Raw genomic sequence first — 23236 nt, 5'->3', positions numbered from 1 at the left:
TGAGAAGTTAAAAAAAAAATGACACAGATTCAGAGAGAAGTAGGAGCCAACAGTAGCATCATGATACATTTTGACTGCTGATCACAACTTTCTCCTCTCTACACGAAACAGTACGAGCCAAGTTGGCCAATAACCAACATTCCCGGCCATCCTTTGAGTTCTCAGAACCGACTCGCCTGGCAAAAACGTTTCTGAATTTCAGAGTCCACAAGCCACTGGTAGAAAAGCCAGTTATCTTTCTGCCTTTTGCTGATTCTTTGGAGTATTTCTATGATGCTGCAGCTCAACAGATTTTATTGCTACTATTATCTAAAGCTGTCATAGGTAGTTTTTTTTTTTTTATAAGCTGACATTTTGTATCAAAAAAGGAAGTCATTCTGATAGAAATGAGTGAGATAATGCCAGAATCTCAGCTAGTGCAATTTCTCTGCCGTTTGCTGTCGTCCTTAATGTTGCATTCTTGAGCATCTGAGGTAAACTTTTGAGCAGTGGGAGCTTCATCCAGAGCCTGTCAATCAAGCGTGTGCCGATTGCTTTTGCCTCAATGGGAAATGAAAGGAGGGGAGAGGGAGTCTTTCTCACCTACTGCAGCTTTAACGCAAAGAAATGAAAAGTCTAATTTTGGATCAAGCTTGTCTTTTTCGCGTTGGGAGTTATTTGATTTTTAGAGCAAAGAGAAGGAGTGCAGTCTGATCTGATCTAACAGGCTAATGGCTGTCATTGCACATTATTTACTGTACATGTGCTTTTCCCCAAACAGTGCAGCACATGGACATGAGGATATCAACACATCAACCTATACCGACCTACTCAGAGATGTTCAAAGTGGCAGAAAATCAGTGTAGAACTCATTAAGTCCTTTATTTATTCATCTATTCACGTGTCTGAAAGTTAACGCTCAGAATTATCGACTCGACTGTCCAGCATTAGAGGATCAACATAAAGACTGTTCCATGTAGAGTTTTTTTGCCTGAGTATTGCACTGCATGTGAGAAAACAGCAGATGGGAAGCGGTGGACTATTTGTGCTCTTGACAGCAAACCCACAGAAAGACACAGAGAAAAAGTGATGTCATCGTACAAGAGACGAGTGCGAACAGGGTGAAGATGAGCACTACATTTACAGCATCCTCACAGCCTGCTCTTTATGTTTTACTTTAAAGTCATTTGAAGCATTGATTTCCAAAAATTAGATGTCAGGCATTGCTCAAACTGATATGCCCACTCAGAAGACATGACTGTTGGTATGAAAGGCTCATGAACGCTCATCTGATTCCATTCTTGTGATTAAAAACTGCAGCTTTACAGAACATAATGACATGTACTTCAGTGATAACATCACCACATCAGATACCTGAGATGCATCACATGATATAATGAGCTGGATTCACATGGATTTGTGGAGAACAGAAGCCAAATGAAAATATGTCCTACCTAGATCAGGTGGGGCTTGTTGTGCTTTGTGTCCAGACTTCTAGAGACAGTGTCTCTGGGTTTCCACAGTCTATATGACCCCACGGTGAGATTGGAGATGCGTTCGTTGACTGTACTCCACTGGTGCCTGTTTGAAAACTGCAGCAGCTCCGTAGTTTGTGTTACATTCCACCGAACATCGATGCTCGTTCTGAATCGATACTCCCAGAAATCACACAGTGATATTTGCGTCTATAAATAACGGAAAGGGCTGGGACACCTGCTAACAAGTGTCATGACACACACACACGTGTTTGTTTGTCTGACTGTCTGACAAGCAGATGACCATCCTCTGGTGGGTTTATAAGGCCGTGTTTGAGTTCCAGACAGGGACGTATTGCTCAAATAGTCAGCACTCAAATCAGACACACACTAAAGCAAAGCCAGTGGAATCGATTCCACTACAGAAGACCAATATACCAAGCCTAATAGAGCAAAACACTTCCATGTTGCAAATAGATGAATATTGGCCTTAAATCAATTCACAACCTTTAAATATTTCATAGACAAATAGGTATATGAATAAATGATAAATCATCTGCCTCCATTTCCAAAGGCTCCTGGAAACAGGCCTCCTTCAAGGTTTCTAGATATGTCTTAGTGAATAGAAAAAGAACTATAGTGATCTTATTAGAAATTTAAGTACAATACTATACAAATATCACAAAAAACTATAAACTATTTATTTATATATAATATTCTAAAGAAATAGTCAAGTATATTTAAGGGATAAAAAATACCATCAAGTGCAATATGGTGACCATTAACTCACTACAGAGCACCACACACACACTAGAACTCCCTATATAAAGATTACAGGAATATTATTGATATTATTTCCTTGGATAAATCTTATCAACTTATCAACTACAAACACGTCAGGCTATTAAGAAAGATCATTACTGCACAAAGTTAAACTGGTGTAAGTGGCCTGTGGGTGGGAGGGCTTCCTCTCCGAGGGTCCTGCTCAGGTAAATTCGCAACTTCAGGCCTTTAATTCTCCAAAGTGCTTCATTTACCTTTGAGGTGACCCAAAAGTGCCACAGTGACGCGAGTACAGGATGACAGTTATTAAGTAGGCCAGTGTTCGTTATCTCGCATCTTCAGACTAATTAGTGAGAGGTAAAACGACAGAAAAACAAACACTCCCAAAGCCAGCTGAGTGTTATAATTTCACACTGAGGCACTGTTCATCCTCCCCCCGCCTCCCCAGGGCAGCAGCAGCCTGCTTGTTGGGCACCGGCAGCAGCGGCTGTTCCGCGGCAGGCAGTCCGGCTGAGAGCTCCTCCTCCCCGGCCTCTCCCTGTCCTCTCTCCCCGCTGGCGCTGCCCTCCGCCCCGACCCTGCACTCGCAATTCCGGTGACCGACGGAAGATCCGCTGAGGCCAATTTCTCTCATCTTTTAGATGGGAATGTTTTCTGCACTGGTTTCCTTAGTGGACGTCCGCCTCGTGCATGTCAAAAAACAATGAACTTGCCGAGTGAAAAGGTGAACGACGCGTCGCTGATCTGGACTCTGGAGGAAAACTCTGGTGTCTGATTTGAAATCAAAAGCTAAGTGTGCACGCCGAGGGGAAGTGCCTTGAACGTGCATCCATGTGTGTGCACGTGCAAGTGAGCGTGCGCGTACGTGCCCATGTGTGCGTGAATTGCGGTGCGCAATATAGGGTCTCTGTGTGTGTGCGCTCCGCTCCGCTCCGCTCTCAAGCTGCGCCTTCTCCCTGAGCTCGGACCCTCCAGCGGGGCAGGCAGGAGAAATCACCACGGAATGTCCAATGTGTGTGTGTTTGTGTGTGGACGGAGACCAACAACCACACAGAGAGGAAACCAAGTAAGGCGGTGAAACAAACAGCGCCGCAGAATAAAGTAGCCTGGAAACTGCAATGCCTACTAGCTGAACGCGTGCCAGCGGCTGACAGGCAGCACTAACACAGAAGATGAAGATGAAGAAGAAGAAGAAGAAAATACGAGGCGATAAAGGCAACTTAGTCCATCCTCTTCCCTCCTCGCCACAGCCGGCGGTTCATCCTTTAAGTAATCCGCCTGGCAAGCGATGGATGCTGAGTGTCTCCTGTCTGCTGCTTGGACGGAAATGATCCTGCACAGGTGGACGGCAGCACAGTTTCAGGAGGCAGCAGCAGTGCACTGATGCCCTGCGCTTCAGTCTCTCTCTCTCTCCCTCTATCTCTCTGTGTTTCCAGTAGTACAGAGAGATAGAGAGATGAGAGAGAGAGAGAGAGAGAGAGAGAGAGAGAGAGAGAGAGAGAGAGATGAGAGTGAGTGTGGAAGGGAGAGAGATGTTTAAACGGGGTGGGGCTGGCTGGATCCCTACCGGGACCTGGAGAGGTTTTAAGCCCCTGATCTCTCTCTATCCTCCTCTCTTCCTCTCCTTTTTTTTTTCCTATTTCCCTTTCACCTTCTGCTGACACGCACGCATGCACGCGCAGCACTGTGAAGTTCAGAGCCAGGGGCAAACGTGTGGGAAGCATGCATGCATGTTATTACTCACACGGTATACAGTAGAGTGTCTCCACGGAGCAGCACAGTGGACCACCTGCCCTTGCATGCTGTTACACACCCACAGGCAAAACCATGACCGACCAAAATTAAGAAAGAAAAAAAAATTACAATGTGCAGCAGTTCTACTGAAACCAAAAGCTGCTCATTTCTCATGAGCTCACAGAGACAACCCGCACAGAAAGCCACACATGGAACAAGCAGCAGCCAGCTGATCCATCCAGTTAGAGGACATGTACATCTGTCTCAGGTTTGGATGCTGCGTCTGACTCTAGGCTGAAGCCACATCGGGCACTTTTTTAATTTCAGTATCTTTACAACATCACCATTGATTGGGCTTTCAGCAATGACAAGCAATCAGCACTTCCAGAGGGGTAAAGGGTATCTCAGATCTGTTTCCATGACAACTGTGAGTTTTGAAGCAACTTTTCTTTTTTTTTTGCTTCTTTTTTTGCAACCATTGTTGTATTATGACACTATACTGTTGCTGTCCTCACCAAAGTCCCATATTGCTGCTAAGATACAAAGTGGGAAGTGTGTAGGTGGAGGAGATCTTCATTCATGCCTACACACACACACACACACACACACACACACACACACACACACACACCACCCCCACCTCAGATGTCCTATAGGAAATGTATCTCTAGCTGAAAAGATGCTAAACTCCACTCTGCAGATGCTGTGTAACAACCTGGTTAAACAGACTCGGTGTTGGTTTAGCCTTTTGCCACGTCTCTGCTCCTGCCGTCTTCAAACACTTCGCAGCCCGTCGCAGCTGCAGAGACGGGGTTCAGGGATTCCAACAAACATTTCAGCTACTTTACCCCCCACAGTTTCCTTTCTCTGCTCCTCTCCCCTTGTCTTTTCGTCTCCCTCTTTCTCTGTAGCGCTCTCTCTCCCTCTCTTTCTCTCTCTGTAACGCAGTCTGTCTGTCTGCCCTATAATTATTTCCATGGTTACCATTAAGGATGTGAAGCTAAGCCTGATGTACTATGGTAGTAATCTTTTCCTCTCCTCCGCCTGTTCCCTCTGTCCTCTCCTTTCATCCGTCGCCTCTTCTTCTTCTCCTTCGTGTGCTGCGTTGCTATGTGAGTCTCTGCAGCCTCCTCTCCCTTTTCTAGCACTTCTCAGTCGCTACATGTGCAATCTGCTTAAAACCAACATTTAATTTGGAAGCTTATACGGCTCCAGCCCATGCACAAATTCCTACTCATGTAATCCATAAGTAAGCAATCCAGACAGTCAACCTGTCCCATAATGCATTAATCATATCATGTTCTACTGTTGTAGTTCTCAGCGTGCATGCTCAAACAGTGCAGTGTGAGACTTTGAGGTTGTGGGTTCAAGCCTGGCTCACAATACTTCATTCAATCCCTTTGTGGAGAGGCTGTCCTTCAGACTTCCATCCAGCTGAGGTGTTCTTGAGTGAGGCACAGTGTATACTAAAAGTGGAAGGAATTATTTTGGGCATCCAGGGGGTCTGTTTCACCGTATCTGAAACATGCAAATTGCGATTTTTGCAACATGAGACGGTTTCCTCCCGTGTTAATTTTGACACATCTCCCTAATCCAAGCAAACACCAAACTCACGTCCCCTAGATAAGCTGCTGTTTGCAATTGACAATCTCATGTGAAATGTTGAAGCTGCCAACATTTGCAATTATGCATGTAAGCGTTGCTTGAAAGTCCCTGTTGTGCCCCCCAGGATCTGGAAATAAAAAAGTCCCTCTTATTTTCGCATGTAGACAATTTGAGGTGACTGGCGGTGTGGCGCTTTCGAGGCTTAGTCGGGTATGAATCATCCGTATAAATGAAGAGGAACTGTGTTTGAAAAATGTGTGGTTCTTTAATAATAAGTCTAAAGGCACAAAACTGTGGACATAAATCATTTTTTGGCCAGGAACGGTGACTTTCTGGAGTCGTGACTTGTATTGTGTCTAAATGATCCAGGAGACCTCAGTGTGGGTCGCTGAGCTTTTTATTGAAAGAAAACCTATAAACAGGGATTTGCAGAGGTAAAAAGTCTTAGAGCTGAAACTATATGAGCTGGGCTGACCCCGACCCTGCACTCAAACCTGAGATTCAATTAGGAATTAGATTATGACAGCGTCCAAAGGTTTCCTATCTTGTTAATAGGGTTCTCTTGTACACACTGTGAGTCCATTTGCCCCTGCAGTATCAGAGCTGCACGGTGCTCTCTTCTTTTTTTTTTTTTACACCATTTAGACCAAAGGAAATCAGTGACAGCAGGATTTAACTGAGTCACAACAGCTTTGAGGACATTGACATTTAATGTTTGGTGAAAGATCGCTTTGGTCTCTTGCTCGTTTGAAACTCTTTTTTCACCGTATTATCCTCATGTTATGCTCATATATTCTATGATGTTCATTTTAATGAATGCCATGATTTCTATTCTAATTTCTTGGATTATTTAGTTTGTTTCATTAGGGGAAAAAACACAAAAGCTGCAGATAGTCTATTTAAAACCCCATTCGTTTTCTACTAACAACCTAGAGCCCAGGGAACCGCTGCTTTCACCACAGGTCATATGACTTGTGGAAGAAACGATCTCACACTGTCGTGTCTACCAGACCTCCCTCGGCTCCTCCCTGTCAGTACAACCCTTAACCAAGCGCCATCATCTCCAAGTCCAATGGAACCACTACAGAGCAGACGCCAGCTTGTGTGACGATCCATGTTTGAGATGGACAGATAACGGGAGGTTCGGGCTGACAGCAGTGGAAGGAACCAGAAGAGTTGTAACAGGAAACACTGTGACAGCCAGACCCCTGAAGAGCTGGAGGAGAAAATGAAGAGATGGGAGGGGAAGGCACGGGGAGGGGAGGGGGGGCCCTGAGTGTTGCATTGTAAGAAGCGCCACAGAGAAAGTCTTGTATTTTGTGACTGGATGATGGATGGTTGAACAAGGAGGATAGGACTAGACATGCACACTGCCACCTGGCTGGGCCTCATGCCAAGGCAGGATGATGAGGTGTAGAGCAGTCCGGTGTGGGAGGGGCTGGCGTGTTCACATTAGCTACCTTTTCTTCTCTTTAACCTTCATCTGGCCAGAAGCAGTGGCTCTGATCGATTACATGACGATTGAAACCGGACAGTATTTATGACAAACGACGTGAAAAATGGTTTTAAAATTTGCTGATGAGAAAAAAAAAGATAAAATGGCTTAAGGCATATTAATAAATGTAATTTACACAGCATTTCCCTGCACAATCCATCATGGCTGCCTAAACTCTGCCACCAGAGAACTTCCTGCTGCTGTCTAGTCTCACAGTGATGATAGTCCTGCGGAGGAAACTACCATGGTAACAGCATGAATCTAAGGGTCTACCACTCTGGTTCAGATTAAAATATGTTTGTCATTATTTGATCTGTTGCCATGAAGTTTTGACACTGATATTCAGGGTTGAGGTTTAGGTTTACTGACTTTGCTGATCCAATCAGGATGATTTGTAATAATTCTGGTGATCTCCTGACTTTTGTTCAATCATCAACAGGTCAAAATTACTTTACCAAAACTTTCTTCATTGCGTGTCATTCTAATCAGCCTAAGACTCACACAAAAACTAAACTAACCCTAAATCTAAAGGTTAAAGTGGTAAACTATACTGTTAAGTAAGAAATAAGTGAGTATACAATTTAAATTCATAGAAACCGAGGTCACAGAGTGTTTTACAGAAGATTAAAAGGTTAAAAGAACACAGAAGGCAAAAAATACAGCAGGCGATGTAGAAGAAAACACAAAAAGTTCACAGAATAATTCAGGCAGAAGCAATAAGGTCCTTATCTTATTGGAGGAAAAAGTCATTACTATGTCACTGATATACTCTTGGTTTTGTTTCTAAATGATGAACGGTTTCTTACCAGTTTTTTTTTTCTTCAGCTTACTAATACGGCTGCAAAAACCAGAGCCTCAAGAACCTAAAGTCCAGCAACTGTGACATCATTTCCTGATTTTCTGTTGTTCTCAGTTGTACTGAGCATCAACTGACCGTGATCTCCTCTGTTGTGCTGGGGCTGTTTAAACAGGAGCAAAGGGAGAAAGCCATCCAGATTACTGGTTCTTAGATAAAAGCATGGACCCTGACGTTTTGATGTAAAAATTGAATAATAACATGTAATAAATTGCTGCCTCCAGTTAATGGCCTGCTGCCTTTGAAAAGTGTAGCTGGTGTGAAGTGTTAGGCACCGAGTCCAACATCAAGACTAAATGGCAGAAAATGAAATGGTGTGAAGCGGTGGCTTTATCAGGGTCTTTAACATGAGACAATTCTCTGAAAAAGATTAAATAACAGGGACATGGGGATCGGTGTGACATTATCTGATTCTAATGACATTAAACATTTGATCAATGTCAGCTGTTAATCAGCCGTGTATCCTTACTAACCTGGGAAGGTCGTGTACCTTCACACAGCAACACACTGCTTCTGCTTTATTGTATTCCTGCAGCAGATGCGTTCCTCGAGCTCACATTAACAAGAGCCACTGTTTATTTATTAATTTTGAGTTTCATATTTTTCCACTGCCATTCTGAAAGATTCAAATCAGAGCATTTCCAAATAAAAGCCCACATTTATAACCTTTAAAATACTACCACCTGCCAACGGTGCACCGGCCACCCACACAGACACATCTCTGCAGCTCCTGATTTTATGCTTGTCCGTCCAGTTATTGCAAAGCCGTTTGCTAACCATCGATGCCGTGCGAAGCGGCTGCTGTGCAGAGGGGGATGAGGAAGGATATGAAGAGGTGACTGTCAAACCCAACCACGTCAAGAGTACGTCCTTGTGGGGAGCAATCTGCTCAAGTGAGAGAGGCCGATCTTCTCAGAGCGGTGATGTAACTGCAGTCTGAGATGGACTGTTGGAGCAGACATCATGGGCACAAGGAGTTCAGACACACAGCTGTGCAATTTGGATGCAAGTCATATTTGACACAGCCTGGGAGGACAAGACAAGTTCTACAGGACCAGACAACACTAGACGAGAGCTATAGCAGTATGGGACGGGGCCAAATCCTGGTTTTATAGCTGCAACACTGTCTGGCAAAATCAACAAACAGATAAATGAAAGACAAAGACTGAGCTGTGATTTCAGCTTTTATTATTTACTTACAGACTCTCAAAGAGACAGACGATCTCTCTCTTTTGGAAGTCAGTTTTTAAGCCTTTATTGCAGCCTCAGTGCGACCATCTCCCCTGTTCTTGCCTCCCTTCACTGGCTTCCTGTACCATTTAAGGTAGATTTAAAGATTTTTTGGGTGGGTTTGGGTTGGCTCTCTATGTCAGGCTGGAGTACATTTTATTATTTCATTGTATTTTTTTTTTAATGCTCTATAAATAAAGCTGGAGGAGACTAGATGGTTTGGACAGGGTAACTCTAACTTAGATTAAACTGAAAGCACAGTTGCTACCAGGTGGTCTACACAGCCCAACAGAGACCATATCCATATTTCATGCACTCAGAGCACATGCTTCAGCTCTTATTCTCAACTCCAGTAACAACTCCAGTAACAGAGGCAGGTCTGTATGTCTAACTCCTTCGGTTTAATATGTAGAATTGGTCGGAGCCGTTAGTACGAAGCGTCGTTATGAGGCTCTCTCCTGCTGCTCTCTCTGCTAGCTGAGTTTTATGTTTAGTTATTCCTCTGCCTCCTTTAGTAATAATGATACATGTAGTGAAGTAGTAGTTGCACTAATGGAGGCGAGGCGCTCCACCGCTGTTCCCCTCTCCCTCCCCCCAGGAACGGCGGCTGAGCAGAGGTAGAAGTAACATTAGTCAGTCAGTCAGTCGGTCAGGGACAGTCGCGCCTGTTGGGCTGGTCCTGCTGCAAAACTGCGACCACACTGAGCCAAACTGAGACTTCACATTATTTCTCCCTTGAATGCATCATATCAAAGTTTCAGCAGAATCTCTGCGGGCGAACAGATGGCTAATGAAGACCCATGCATCCTCAGTGATAACATGACATCAAGCACACAGTCGGTTTTCAAGTGTAAGGACACTGAGACTCTTTTCTCTCCATGAGAACGAGCAAACAGAGAGGATTCATCGTGAGGTGTGAAGTGACAACAAGACACCCTTGGATTTGAGATTTTCTGAAGACACACACACACACAAACTCAAACACACACATAAACTTCTGAGCGCTGACATATGTTAAATCCGTGCGACAATGCGAACATATTGCTGGCGTTGTCACATCCACCTACGCACATATAGGAAAAGAACCACTTGTAGGAATGCTGTGCTTGCTGCATATACATGATATGTTTGAGACTCACTGTGTGTTGCCCCTTTTACTTCACTATGAGCTTCACTGCATGACGCCAGGTGAGAACATGAATCCACATACAGGTGACACATATGGAAATGTTTCATATCAGACAGGTACATATGGTTGGAGAGGAACCAGAAGCAAAGATGCTTAGAGAAATTACCACTGAACTTGGTTTTCTGTGTTCAGCAAACACATACACACTCGCATGCTCACACTCACTTGCAGAGCCACATCTTACTCCAGGGTGAAGAAGACTGTGTGCATCAGCATAGAACAGCACAGAGCCTTGAGGTGACAGCGAGACACAGAGCTGGTGTTGGCCTGACAACACCAGCCTCCTCTCTCCATCTCTCCCTCCCTGTCTCAGTACTCAGACCTCTCTCTCTCTCTATTCCTCAAGCTCCTTCCTCCATCTCTCCTCCTCCTGTTTCTCTCTTTCCAGGCTGCACTACACTGCTGTGTGCAGATATTCAATTAAAAGGCTGTCGAGTACAAACTTTAAAAAAAAAACCTAAATGGTATACTACACACACACACACACACACACACACACACACACACAAACACATACACTAACACACAGATCATCAGGGAAGAGAGTGAAAGGGAGATGCAGACTAATATCACACACCAGTAGGTGCAAAGGGATGGGGACTTCTTGAGGTATTTGTCATTGAGATATGAGAAAGTGTAGATGGCTGCAGTTTTTATCATTCCTCTGAGTGCTGGAGTTTTTTTCTTTGGTGAACATAAAGGATGTCACTTGCAAAAAGACTGTTTCATTTTTTTTCTCTCTCTTTGTTTGCTCTCAGATGAATTTTCTGTGATAAAACTCAAATCTATTTTTAAATTAATCAAAGAGTAAATGGCAGCAGCATGTTGTTCAATGCTGTTTACTCCGTCCTTTGAGTTAGACTGAATCAAGCCTGAATTCAAAGAACCTTTTTTCTTTAAAAATCTTGAGATCATATTAACCACAGTTTACACTGATCTATTGATTATGACGTTAAAAAACCAGTTACCTGTTGTAAAGCTCTATATTTCACACTTTTCTCATGTCTTACAGTATTTGAAGTGTTGATCCATTAGAAGATACTTGTGTGGTTTTGTGGTTTTAGAAATCACAAACTTATCTCAGTGTCGTTTTACATCTCCGCTCTAAGGCTCCTCTCTGAAGATCTAGTAACAACAGGTCAAGGAGCCAATCAGAAGAGAGTAGGCTCTGCTCTTCACCCCTGAAACTTGGAAATCTCACTTAAAAGACACGGGGCCTTTTAATAATTTGTGGCTGATGTGTGAAATCCACTGTTATCTTGCAAACCCTAACATTCTTTCTTTTGAAGATGCATGGTTTTGTTTTCTCCAACACCATGAAGACAATATGAAGGGGCAGATCTTGGTCTGTATGAAAGTCTAAAGACTCCTTTCTCAACTCAGCTTATGGCCATGCCTCTGCTTCAAAAATCAGCAGTTCACATATTTCACCGGCACACTAAGAATTACTCAAAGTTGGGCAACTGTCTGTTACATAGCGCAGCCATCACCTTTCTTTTTTTTTATCTCAGGGATTTTGGTGAAATACTTCACAGGGATAGCTGAGCTCACAGAAAGCCCACGGTGCAGGTTCTACCAGCAGCTCTAAGTGTTTCCTAAAAGATGAAACGTGCAATAAACAACCTTTTTTCTCACCCTGAATTATAATGATTCATCTGCAACGGTTTGATAAAGCGGATGATCAATACATTGTGAATTCAAAGTGTGCACTGTAAGTGAGGTGCAGATCTCGGAGCACATGAAAACAATGCAGGTTCCTTCAAATAAATGGAAATCAGGCAGCGGCGCTCTTCTCTCAAATGCATTTGATTATTCTTTAAGATGTTTTGGGTTACACTGTGAACAAGGAGGGATATCAGAGAAGAGTGCTGCAGGATGAGCTGCCAAAACAGCACAAATTGTCATTTATGCCTAGTCATACATGGCCAATCATCAAGAGAAAACTCTTTTCTGCGGGTAAACTTTCTCTACTATGTCCAGCTGTTCGGCTCCATCTCTCCAGGCTGCGAACATCTGGTTCGATAAAGAATAATTCATTGGAGAAGCTGATTTGCCCGCGAGGAAAATACTAAACCCTGGCTGAGCTAATACGCGATACAACCTTTCCCTAATTTCCCTTCTCTTGTCGCACTTGCTTTTTTTTATTCATAAATTATCCTTCGCAAATTCACTATCACCATAGGGCACGGCTGCTGATGCAACTGATTAGTGTCTCATAGTGTATGTTACGCCTCAATGTAGAAGCTGCAGCAGAGTTGGAAGTAGTCAAACACCAACAGTGGATATTCTAACAATGAAACTAAACACTGCTCAGGCTTGGTCCATTTGTATTCACCTGAAACAAAATTATCAAGTTTTAGTGTGACCACTCTGCCCTTTACAACACAACGAATTTCCAGTTATGTTGCGTTTGAGTGTTTCTGTGTTTTACTTTAAATTCCAATAACCTCCCCCGTCGTCGCCTGTCTTGTGAACAACAGCGCACTAAATTTAAAACCCTCCCTCACCAGAATCCCTCAGCGCAGCTCTGAGCCGTGCAATTATTTCATTGACATTACTTTATTGTGTTGTAATTAAAGCAACAAAGTTTCCTGTGGTGACAGGCTGACATAATGATTTTCAATATCACCCAAAAATAAATCAATAACAAAGTCAGACCTGGTTTTCAACGCAAGTGAAACGAAACGTCAGAGATGTTGCACAGTCGTAAAAACATGTAATCTCGTCCAGGCTGATTCTAATGGAAATGGAGAGATTTTAACACTAAGAGGACCAACAACAGCACAGAGGATTTCTCATTAATCTACCATTAAAGTAACAAATAAGAAAACCAGAGAAATTCCCCGATCGTTGGAGATGTTTGTCGATGAAATTGGTTCAGAATAATATTCCTCAACACTGTCTTCCTGTTTCAGTGCTGGCATTGACGTCTCCATTCACAAACTCTCTATAGTCAACGATATTGTAACTGCTGTCGTCATGCCAACCACCTTGTCCTTGACATTTTTCTACTGCTTCCCAAAGTCTATTTTTACTCTTTTGTCAAGTGTTGTGTATATGCAACTCACCGACATCTCAGAGTTGTTGCACCTTCGTTTTCTTGTGCATCTCTACATCCAGCTCATTGTACGGCCACGGTGCTAACACTGCAGCTGTTAGCAAGCTATTCATGCTTCACACCTGGGTGGCTGATGCATGGCTGGGAGGTGGCAGGAAGCTAAAGGTTACAGCAGTGCTCTGGGTTTGTAATGAGGAGGTTTGCGGGTTTGTACAGAGGCTGGAGAGGCCAGAGGAAATGTTATATTAAATCTCATCTTTTTTGATGAGTCTCCAGAGCCTCTCTGTTTGAACTGTGTTCCTGTTAGACCACTGGGATCAAAAAAATGGACTGAAGTTGATGTTTTGACCAGGAACCAGTTTACCACATCAGACACAGTATGAGGGCAAACTTCCCTCATTTTTAGCCAGACGTCCACAGCGGTCTGTCCGTCACTTGATCTACCACTTTGGTGAAATACCTCAACAACCACTGGGTGGATTGAAGTTCAGTACAAACATTCATGGCCCCCGGACGGCAAATACCGATCAGTTTGATCTTCACTCTCTTTCATCTAGGCCCACCAGCAGGTTGAAGTTGATTCTGTCTTCAATATTTACCAAATGGTTTGGCACAAAACCTGCTACCAACACTGGTGATCACAGAACCTTTCCTCTAAATTCACCATAAAGTCATGGTCGGAGTTCTATGACGTTGCATTGTTTGAGGCCGAGAGCACCAATAGAGGCTGAGAAATGTGCTGCAGTGGACAGGAAATCCCTAATAAAATGTTTTAGTCACTTTAAAGGGATAGTTCAACATTTTGGCAAATTGGCCCATTGCCATAAATGCCATTGCCAAGATTTGTTACCTTTAATTGTCGGTGCAAGCTGTTTTTAGAACGGCGGAGCAGAGCCGCGAGCTGCTCGGAGCTACGCTACAGACGCTCATGGAATTTCTTGGTTTCCCTCATCAAACTGATCAAATACACAATCCAACAACTCCAAAACGCTCTTGTGAGATAATAACGGAACGTTACGAGACAGAGTTGTTTTCGAGGCAAATGCAGAGACTGCTTCCCGAAAAACTGCCCCCGACGGACACGCGCATCAGCGTAACGTTCCGTTATTATCTCATAGCGTGGTGAATGTGCAGGTCACAACTTGTCCACCAGAGCATTTTGGAGTTGTTGGATTGTGTATTTGATGAGTTTGATGAGGGAAACCAAGAAATCCCATTAGCCTCCGTAGCGTAGCTCTGAGCAGCTCGCAGCTCTGCTCCGCCGTTCTAAAAGTAGCTTGCACCGACAATTAAATGGGCCAATTTGCCAAAACTTTGAACTATCCCTATAAAAGATGCTATACAAGCTATACATACAAGTCTGCCTATGCTAGCTCTGTCTACAGACTGTGCACTGTACGTAGATGTGGATGTGCACAGGCATACAGTACGGTTGAGAAAAAGTGGTTCCAAATCAAAGGACTATTTCACAGGAAGATGAAGCAGTTAAAATATTCAAAATAAGCCATATGCAAATGCTGGTCTGACTTTACTAGAGGAATTACACTAATGATATCACTATAGACAGCTTCTTCATAAAAACTACAGTACCATTTTGAGGTAGATATTTTTTGCACAGTAGTACTATATCTCAACAACTGACAGTCGTTTGGACAGCCATGGATTTTGGTAGAGATACCTGGGGTGCCAAGAGAATACACGACATGAATGACTTTGATGTTCTTCAAATACTGTGTCTACATCCACCACCAGCAGGTGATTTAGTGAAGTGAAGATAGTGCAAGTGAAATCAACAGCTACCAGATGGTTTGGCAAATATTTTGGTTTCCTTGTGAGCTACTTGTTATATTGTTATATTAGTCTGTATTTCTGTATTAAACTGTTCACATAAATTATATCTTCACAGGAGCAACAATTTTTTCATCAGTTTTTCTTTTTCTTTTTTTTTCAGTAATGCTACAAATCTATTCACTTGTGATGATGTGTTTGTGCCCCTGACAAAAATTTATGGCAGGTATTGTCTGGTTGGGTATCACTTGTGCAAAACACCCCAATTTAAAATTTTGGTGAACAATTTTTATTTTCTATGCAAACAAATTAGCTTACCCCTTTCCCACAAGTTCAGAAAATGTGTTTTCAAAGGTGCATTTCTTTCAGCTGCTTGTTCTGTTCAACTGGCCTAATGTTGTGAAAAAAAAGATGTGTGTTGATGAGCAGCAGAGAGAAAGACTTATCAAAATGTAGTAAATATGTGACAAAATGTTACTGTATGACAGTAGTGATGTAGTTTAAACCAGTGGCCTCTGAAGTTGGTAACATGCAGGCTGGAGTGATATCTAGTGTTGGTGGAGAGGCTCTGCAAAATTAGATGTACTGTACACTTTTCAAACCTACTCACATACTTTTCACGCAGCGCAGTTATCTCACACTCAGAATAAGATAACACACTCTCTGCAATTTCATGTGTGGAGAAGAAAAGCGGGCACAATGCAGGGCAGTGAATGAGAAACGCTCCCACCTGCAGCTACTGTGGAGACGAGCCTGAACACAGCACTTCAACCCCAAAACTCCGCCCGAAGAGCTGTGAAGTGCCGATAGTAAAAGACTGGTTGTACTGGGCATCTGCCAGGTGTGAACGTGTGCTGCTCAGTGTGAAGTAAGGTGTCACTGAAAACACACACACACACACACACATAGCAGAAGATGAGAACTACAGAAGAGGAAACCACTACCATCTTATCTGTAAGTGATGGTGATATCTGAGAGTGTTTGATGCCGGCTAGTCCGAGTCCCGGGGGAGTTTAAACGTATTAAACAGCTGTATGAAGCAGTTTATTTCCCAGAAGGATATACGCTGATGTCGCCATAATGTAACCTCGGGGGAAATTGTGGAATGAGATGATGGTCTGATGTGGTCTGATGTGGTTTGATGTGGCGTATGTGCAGGTATGAGCATCTATCTGTCCATTCTGATGTGTGGCTACGCCAATGGGACCACTGCTGCCATTAAGACCACTGCTGCCATTAAGACATGAAGGTGTTTTGGAAGAGAATTATCAGACTAAATTGTGACAATTAAAATAAAAGATACATCTCTCTATGTATAGCCTACATATGAATTTACAAGATAATTCTGGTCAATTACAACTTGGATGTTAAGCTCCTTATGGTTTTTGTTGGGAAACTAAAGCCAGCGGTGATCAGACAGGTTGTAAACAAGCAGCTTAACCAGATTTTAAAACTTAACATTTATTCATTCATTTTCTTTCTTTCTTTATTTCATTCATCGATCAAACAATGAATGAAATTGGATGTTAAGTTAAATTAAAGTGCCAACACTCAATCTGAAATCGTGAATGAAAAGGAGCAGAAAGAGGAATAATCTCAATTTCCTGTTTTTATCTATTATTTTTATTATCAAGTTTTTTATCAACTGTTAGAAACAGCATGTGGTGCTCAGATGTTACAGCTGACTCAGGCTGTTCAGAGCTGCTTCCTGCTCTGTCGGCCGGTCACATTTATTTTTAATTTATTTGTTATGTGACAGTAAATATTCGCTCTACTAACTTTCTTCTGCATCACGTCCCCAGGGTTTATTCTGAACTTCTGAAATTTGCCTTTTTTCTCAAACAAACTCATGGAATTATCTGCAACACAATTCAAGACGTTGAGCTCAGACCACTTCACATCAGTGCACAAATGTTTTTACTAGCTATTGTCCACTTTTTAAGAGACATTTTTAAGATATTTCGGTGGCTTTATATGCTTTAATATTATAGGACAGTATGAGAGAGACAGGATATCAGGGGAGAGACAGAGAGGATGTCATGCAGCAAAGGGCCCGTGAGTAGAATTCGAACCCAGGACCGCTGCAGTCAGGAGGACTGAGACTACATGGTAGGTGACCCACAGGAGTGCCCCTACTCTTGGACTTAATCTCTGCATTTGTGTCTCAACATCATTGCAAATGAAGAAATCAATTATCTTCGAGACTTAAACTATTAAATGAAATTTACTAAGGATCAGAGACAGGCTGATTAATGCGCCTATTCATGCTATTTTTCCTCCAATTGAAATATATATAAATGTGTTTTTTTCACCAGCCATAATTTATGTTTTTTCAAATTAGCTGATCAGTTTCCTACTGTACCTCCCTGGCATCTGCAGGAGTATTCCCTCAGTTCCCTAGTTGGAAATCACTGGTGGAGATTATGACTGTCTCATTGATCACCAAGCTTTTAGATCAGCGAGTGTCTGTGAAGATACTGTGAAGTCTTGTGATGCATCTGTCAGAATCTCCCAGCTCCAAAACCACAGAGTCACATTTATGGGAAAACTAATGAATGCACGTGTCATATGATGTATACGATACTGTAAGGAAATGTGAATACTTGAACGGCGACTCCAGCGAGAACATATCAAACACTTAGGAGAGAGGAGTTGACTGTTTCGCAAATAATTAGTTTCAAGAAGAGAAGTAGCTTTTGGTGACTGAACCTTTCACGGGAGCTTAAAATCCTCTCATGGCTGCGTGGCAGATAGAGACGGTCCCTGTGGACTGCAGAGCCAACAGGATGCTCTGTCTGTGTGTATGTAAGCCGACTACCACACCTGAAGCTGACTAAGAGCTGCAGCGTTAGAGAGCTGAAGACCCTCCTGTGTGCTGAGCTGGTGGCCAGCTGTCACTCACAACCAAGGCCGGGTTGCTTTGCCTTTTTCTTGCTATTTTTTCACTTTTATGCATGTTGTTAGGGTATGATAATATGGCTGTCCGTTATATCACACCAGCCCACGGGGTATGTCACTCAGAAAGACATTTCATGTTATATAAGCATTCCATTTACATATCGATTTGCATAAAAATCTTAATGCCGGGTGTTGTTCACTGTGCCCTGCCGTATTATCTCAAAGACAGAAGTGAAGGAGATCGAAGAGTCAGCCAGGTGCTGAGAGGGTTCAGTCTGAAATATTCGGCCTCCTCTTCTCGCCGTTTCCTAATAGTGTCGGACTAACTTGATATCGTTCCGTCTGACTGAGCAGAACCACCCACCCAAACACCAGAGGAGGACTGATATGACTCTCAGGCAGACCTCGGACAGTTGAATGCAAAGCTCTGCTCTGTGCGATCCTTAACTGTATCTGACTCTCAGTTTTAGGCTTTGGTGAACTGAATCACGTGGTTCAGTCGTGATCTCTCCAGCTAAGAAGTCTATCTACAATAAATAGTTTTGATCCTCTGCTGAGCTAGTAAAGGTTATCCATGGCTTAAATCCTGCTTCAATTGACCACAGCTCTGCTACAATAACAGAAGCATTAGTCAACATGCAGCACCTGCTCTTAGGTGGTTAGCTGGACAGATACTTGAGGGTGAGTGTCAGCTCAGGTCTTGGTCTCCTTGTACTTACTGAACAGATGCAGTGTTTAGTGCTTATACCAAGGCTTCCTATTGCACTGAAGCTTTAATGACGCCTCTCACTTGTCAGTCACTTTGGATAAAAGCATCCACCACATGAGTACATGTAACTGTAAATTTCCATTAGTTCATACAGTGAAAAACTAAACTGAAGCCATGCTACTGTGAAGCTTGTAGAGTTGTGCTTTGAGCTAAATGCCGTTTCTGGTAAAGCGTGCAGAAATTCAGCTGATGCTGATGGGAACCATTAGTTCTGCTATAGTCACAAACCTTTAATAGTCTTTAATAAACAAAACTCTGACCTGGTTGACCTGAAAGTTATTACAATTTATCTTAAAGTGTGAACCAAGTTGCATGGCCATCTACTGTCTGGGGACCATGAATGTATGTATGTGTATGTAACTTCATGGCAGTCCATTCATATTGAGATATTTCAGCAACGTTTGATTCATGGTTATTTGAAGCTGCATTCTAAAACTGTTTATATTTGGTTGGTTTTGTTTTCCCTTCTGGGACAATAAAGTTTATTTGATTTGATTTGATTTGATTTCTAAACCAAACATTCAGGCAGTTTTTCCACCACATACACACATGCAGTAAAAGATGTCCACAATGTACTTGCTAACTTTTTTAGTGGGTACCTATGTCACATACCAACAGCCTGCTCTGTAGTTCTGCTCTCTTTTAAAAGTCAAACCTAAGGAGAGTCAGTGGCGAAAACCTCTTTGATACAAACTGAAGTTACATCTTCAATCCTGGTTAACACCTGCAGTTTGGGGATGAAATCCAACAACTACCAAGAACAAACTCCCAACACTTTCTAACTAACAAAATCTATAAGGTGTAACTCAGTGGAATATTAAATTCATATCAAAAGGTTGAGCAAAGTGCAGCAGACATGCAGCTCCACAAAGTGCTGCACTCATTTTCAGGAGGCCTCTGTGTCCACGTCCATCAAAAGCCGAACACAACAATGTAGCATACCATCTGTATTCATTTGCTGTTCCAAAGGCAAGACAGCCAGATGATTCAGCAAATCTCTCCACAAACACAAGCCCAGGCTTCTTGGGGGGAGATTTTCACTTTTCCCAGTGACTGAATCACAGGGTTTATAAACTGTCACCGTGCACACTGACTCTGCCACGCCGGCTCGCACTGACGCAAAACGCTTCTATTGTCATTACAGTCTAAATGAACTCACTGAGAGAAACACTGAAGCAGCTAATTATGTTGGCCTATATCATACCGCAATAGACTGTCAATTCAACTGCTCTTCTTAACGCAGTTCACAGCTTAGACGGCAGCTTAAACCGGTGAAATATCGTTCAATAAATCCTTTGTGACTTTTCCCGGACCCACTTGATAAATCAGTCAGGTTTTCACAGTTCAAAATCAGAGTAAAAGATGCAATAACCACTTAGAGCCGGACATATTGAGAGCCCACAAATCCACAGTAGCGACCGACTCCATTCAGCTCGGCAGGCCTTTCTCATGTTGATGGAAGGAAAGAGGAAGAACTGTGCAGGGAGCTGGTCACCCAAGTTGAGGGTGTAAAGCTCACTGGTGTAATCATACAAAAGCATAAATATGATGTAAGTAAATAAAGAGCTATTGTCAGTTGAGATGTATAGAGTTGGGAGCAATGACAGATGGGACATCAGTGGTGTTTTTCAGTTTCATTTCTGTTTTGATGGTTCATTTGATTTGTTGATCATCAACAGAAACAATACATATGATGAAAAGCATGTTTGTAATGTTTGAATGAAGCCCTCCCTTCCACTCCCACATACTGTATGCACACACACACAAACACAACCCAATCCATCCATCCATACTGCAAAATCTTTAGTTCCAAACACTGACTCTCTACAAGCCCGCAAATTGTTTGTTTTTCTCTTTTTTATGTATTGGAGAGGAAAAACACACCAAGGCGTCCATAGATCCAGCTGTGCAAACCTTCCAAACCAGAAAATCTCATTTAGCTGCTGGCCATCCATCCAAACAGTTCAACAGTCCAGAGGTAGAAACTGCTAAATGGCAACTTTAGTGCTGCTTCATAACCCTCCCTGAAGCTCTAAGGATCAGACAGCAGCGGTGAATTGTAGGTGGAACCAGATGTGTGGTGCAACGCATGAAGAGGAACCCTGTGGTATCCCTGCATGCTGCAGCTTATCAAGATCCAACCCTGCACTATGACCACGTATTAGGACCACTGTAGGTTAATTCAGAAAAATAAATGCTAGAAGATAAATGGAAGTTATAACTTTCAAGTTTAACATTTCAAATTTACTAGAAAAAAAGGTGTTTTCTACCCACACTCATGTTAAAAACCAAGCCTAGAGAGTTGCAGATCCTGCAATTTGGATATTGCATTTGGCCATAAAATATTCTGATTAACATTAAAGTGCTCAATTCAGCTCAAGATATGTTGACCTGGATGCACAGAAATATGCTGATTACTGTTGAGCCACAGATCTTACAGATTACAAGGATCTGAATTACCTCAACACCGACCTATGTCTACATCCACAAGGGAACAGTAAAGCTGAGTAAAGCTACATATAAGCAGAGTTGCTGTCTGGTTACAAATAAATGTGGTTGTTTTATATTTGTCAACTCAATTCTCCATCACTGGAATCACCCAAACAGTGGATGAAATATAGATGTGATATTTACTTTAAGTTTGCCTTTAGAGAACTAAATTATAATAATGCAGAGAAACCAGCAATATCCTTTTGTTTTAGTCGACTTAAAGTGACAGAGTGGAATGACTCATTATATCTGTCTCAACACTAAAAAGGAGGGGAAAGTCTAACACCTCTTTTTTCTTCTGTGGTTTGTCTTTTCTGTCTTTAATTCTGTCATTTTTATCCTCTTTATTTGGGGCAGTGAATGCAGCTTGTGGGCCTGATGAGTGGGTGAATGGAGTGGGGTGGTGTCAGGACTGCGGAGCAGCTAGTGAACGGGGAAAAGCAGCGTAGTGAGACAGAGTATAAAAGTGCAGGATGTTGAGATCTACAGTAGAGAGTAGCAGTACTGTATAAGTCCAAACTGATAGTGATGCTCCATCATTTATATCTAAATTGTGGGGGGAGGGGGACTGCACGAGGAGACATTTGAAAAAAAGAAAAGGAAAAAAAGCAGTTTGCTATGCAGCAAAACAGAGAATAAAAAAATAAAAACAACTGAAGGTCACGTACTGCAGAGGGCAGCGGAACAATTGCTCAGCTGAGCCTTGCTTTATCCTAGTCATCGGCTAAGCTGAGATGGATAATGGAATAAGTGAGAGTCTCCGTCTGCTTAAACCTCTGTTGCTGAAAAACTATTCGGGCGAAGTTAACAACCAATCGGCTTTGTAGTGCCACAGATTTTTTTCACTCCCCATGGCCAAGTCATTCAGATAATAAGGTTTCTCTCAATAACAGAGCAGACTTAGATGAAGTCAATTAACAATTTGAACACAAAACATTAAAAGGCCAAATTCATTAATGGGGATTATCGCATCACATTCTGTACATGTTAATGAGTTAAGTAAAAACTTTTCTTTTTGTTTGCCGACTGAACATCTAACTAAAACAACGTCAAATACAGCATGTGGGACTGGACGGCTCATCATGCAGTAGAAATAAGCCACACAGTGTCCTCACTTCATACCTGCCTGTCTACATCTGTATGTCACAATACTGCTGCTAGCTGTTTGACTTCATTACTACTACTACTACTACTACTACTACTACTACTACTGTCTTTTATCATATCTATAAAACATTGTGCAGAATATCATTATTCACACTTAATAACTACACACTATTGAGCATTAATTACAAAATAGATCATTCGTTAAGCATTCTTCCTACATTGATTTCCAGTTAGTCTGTAATCTATATAATTCTCTCTTAATAAGATCATGTTCATACTTCATAAATGATGGAATCAGTTTTATAAATCAATTACTGTATGTATTATATCAATTACAAATTAGCTATTTAGGAGACACCAGTGGTTCATTGGATCATTTATAAAGTACCGTATAAGTAAATGATTAACAAATTATTTAGATGATCTTTTATGCTGGATTTATACATACAATGATTTTGACATGCACTGGTGGTCAGGGAGTGTGTTAACAGATCAAGAGTCAAACATTTATAACCGTGTTTAAAAATTACAGACTAATTAGTATCAATGTAAAAATGCTTTATCAATGATGAATTAAGTATTTAATAATGCTTCACTAATGCTAGTGTTATCATACAGTGCTACCAATCATGACTTTTGGGAGATCCCTGTACATATTGGGTACTCATGATAAAATATAAATGCATTAGTAAAGATGATCAGATTAATGTTAACACTAAGGTATGACTGCACTATTAAAAATTATTCCAAAAGGTACTGATGTGGCCGAGTTACATTTAC

At 42.1% G+C, this 23236-nt stretch overlaps 1 protein-coding gene across 25 annotated transcripts in view; it reads right to left on the bottom strand.

The window, feature by feature from the left end:
• The window catches only part of syngap1b (synaptic Ras GTPase activating protein 1b), a 154581-nt gene that overhangs the window by 65035 nt on the left and 66310 nt on the right, over nucleotides 1-23236 (bottom strand). For 2 of the 25 annotated variants that reach the window (XM_085803609.1, XM_085803612.1), the window contains exon 1: nucleotides 1434-3650. The exons of 22 other annotated variants lie outside the window; for them this stretch is intronic. The gene's annotated coding sequence lies outside the window, so the exon portion shown is untranslated. Of the gene's footprint in view, nucleotides 1-1433; nucleotides 3678-23236 lie in introns of those variants that run through there. One more of the 25 variants, XM_085803614.1, reaches the window with a different exon arrangement.

This window comes from Trachurus japonicus, chromosome 16, assembly GCF_045865225.1.
Source record: "Trachurus japonicus isolate A0001 chromosome 16, Traja_1.0".
Taxonomy (NCBI): Eukaryota; Metazoa; Chordata; class Actinopteri; order Carangiformes; family Carangidae; genus Trachurus; species Trachurus japonicus.
This window is presented reverse-complemented; position numbering and strand designations above follow the sequence as displayed.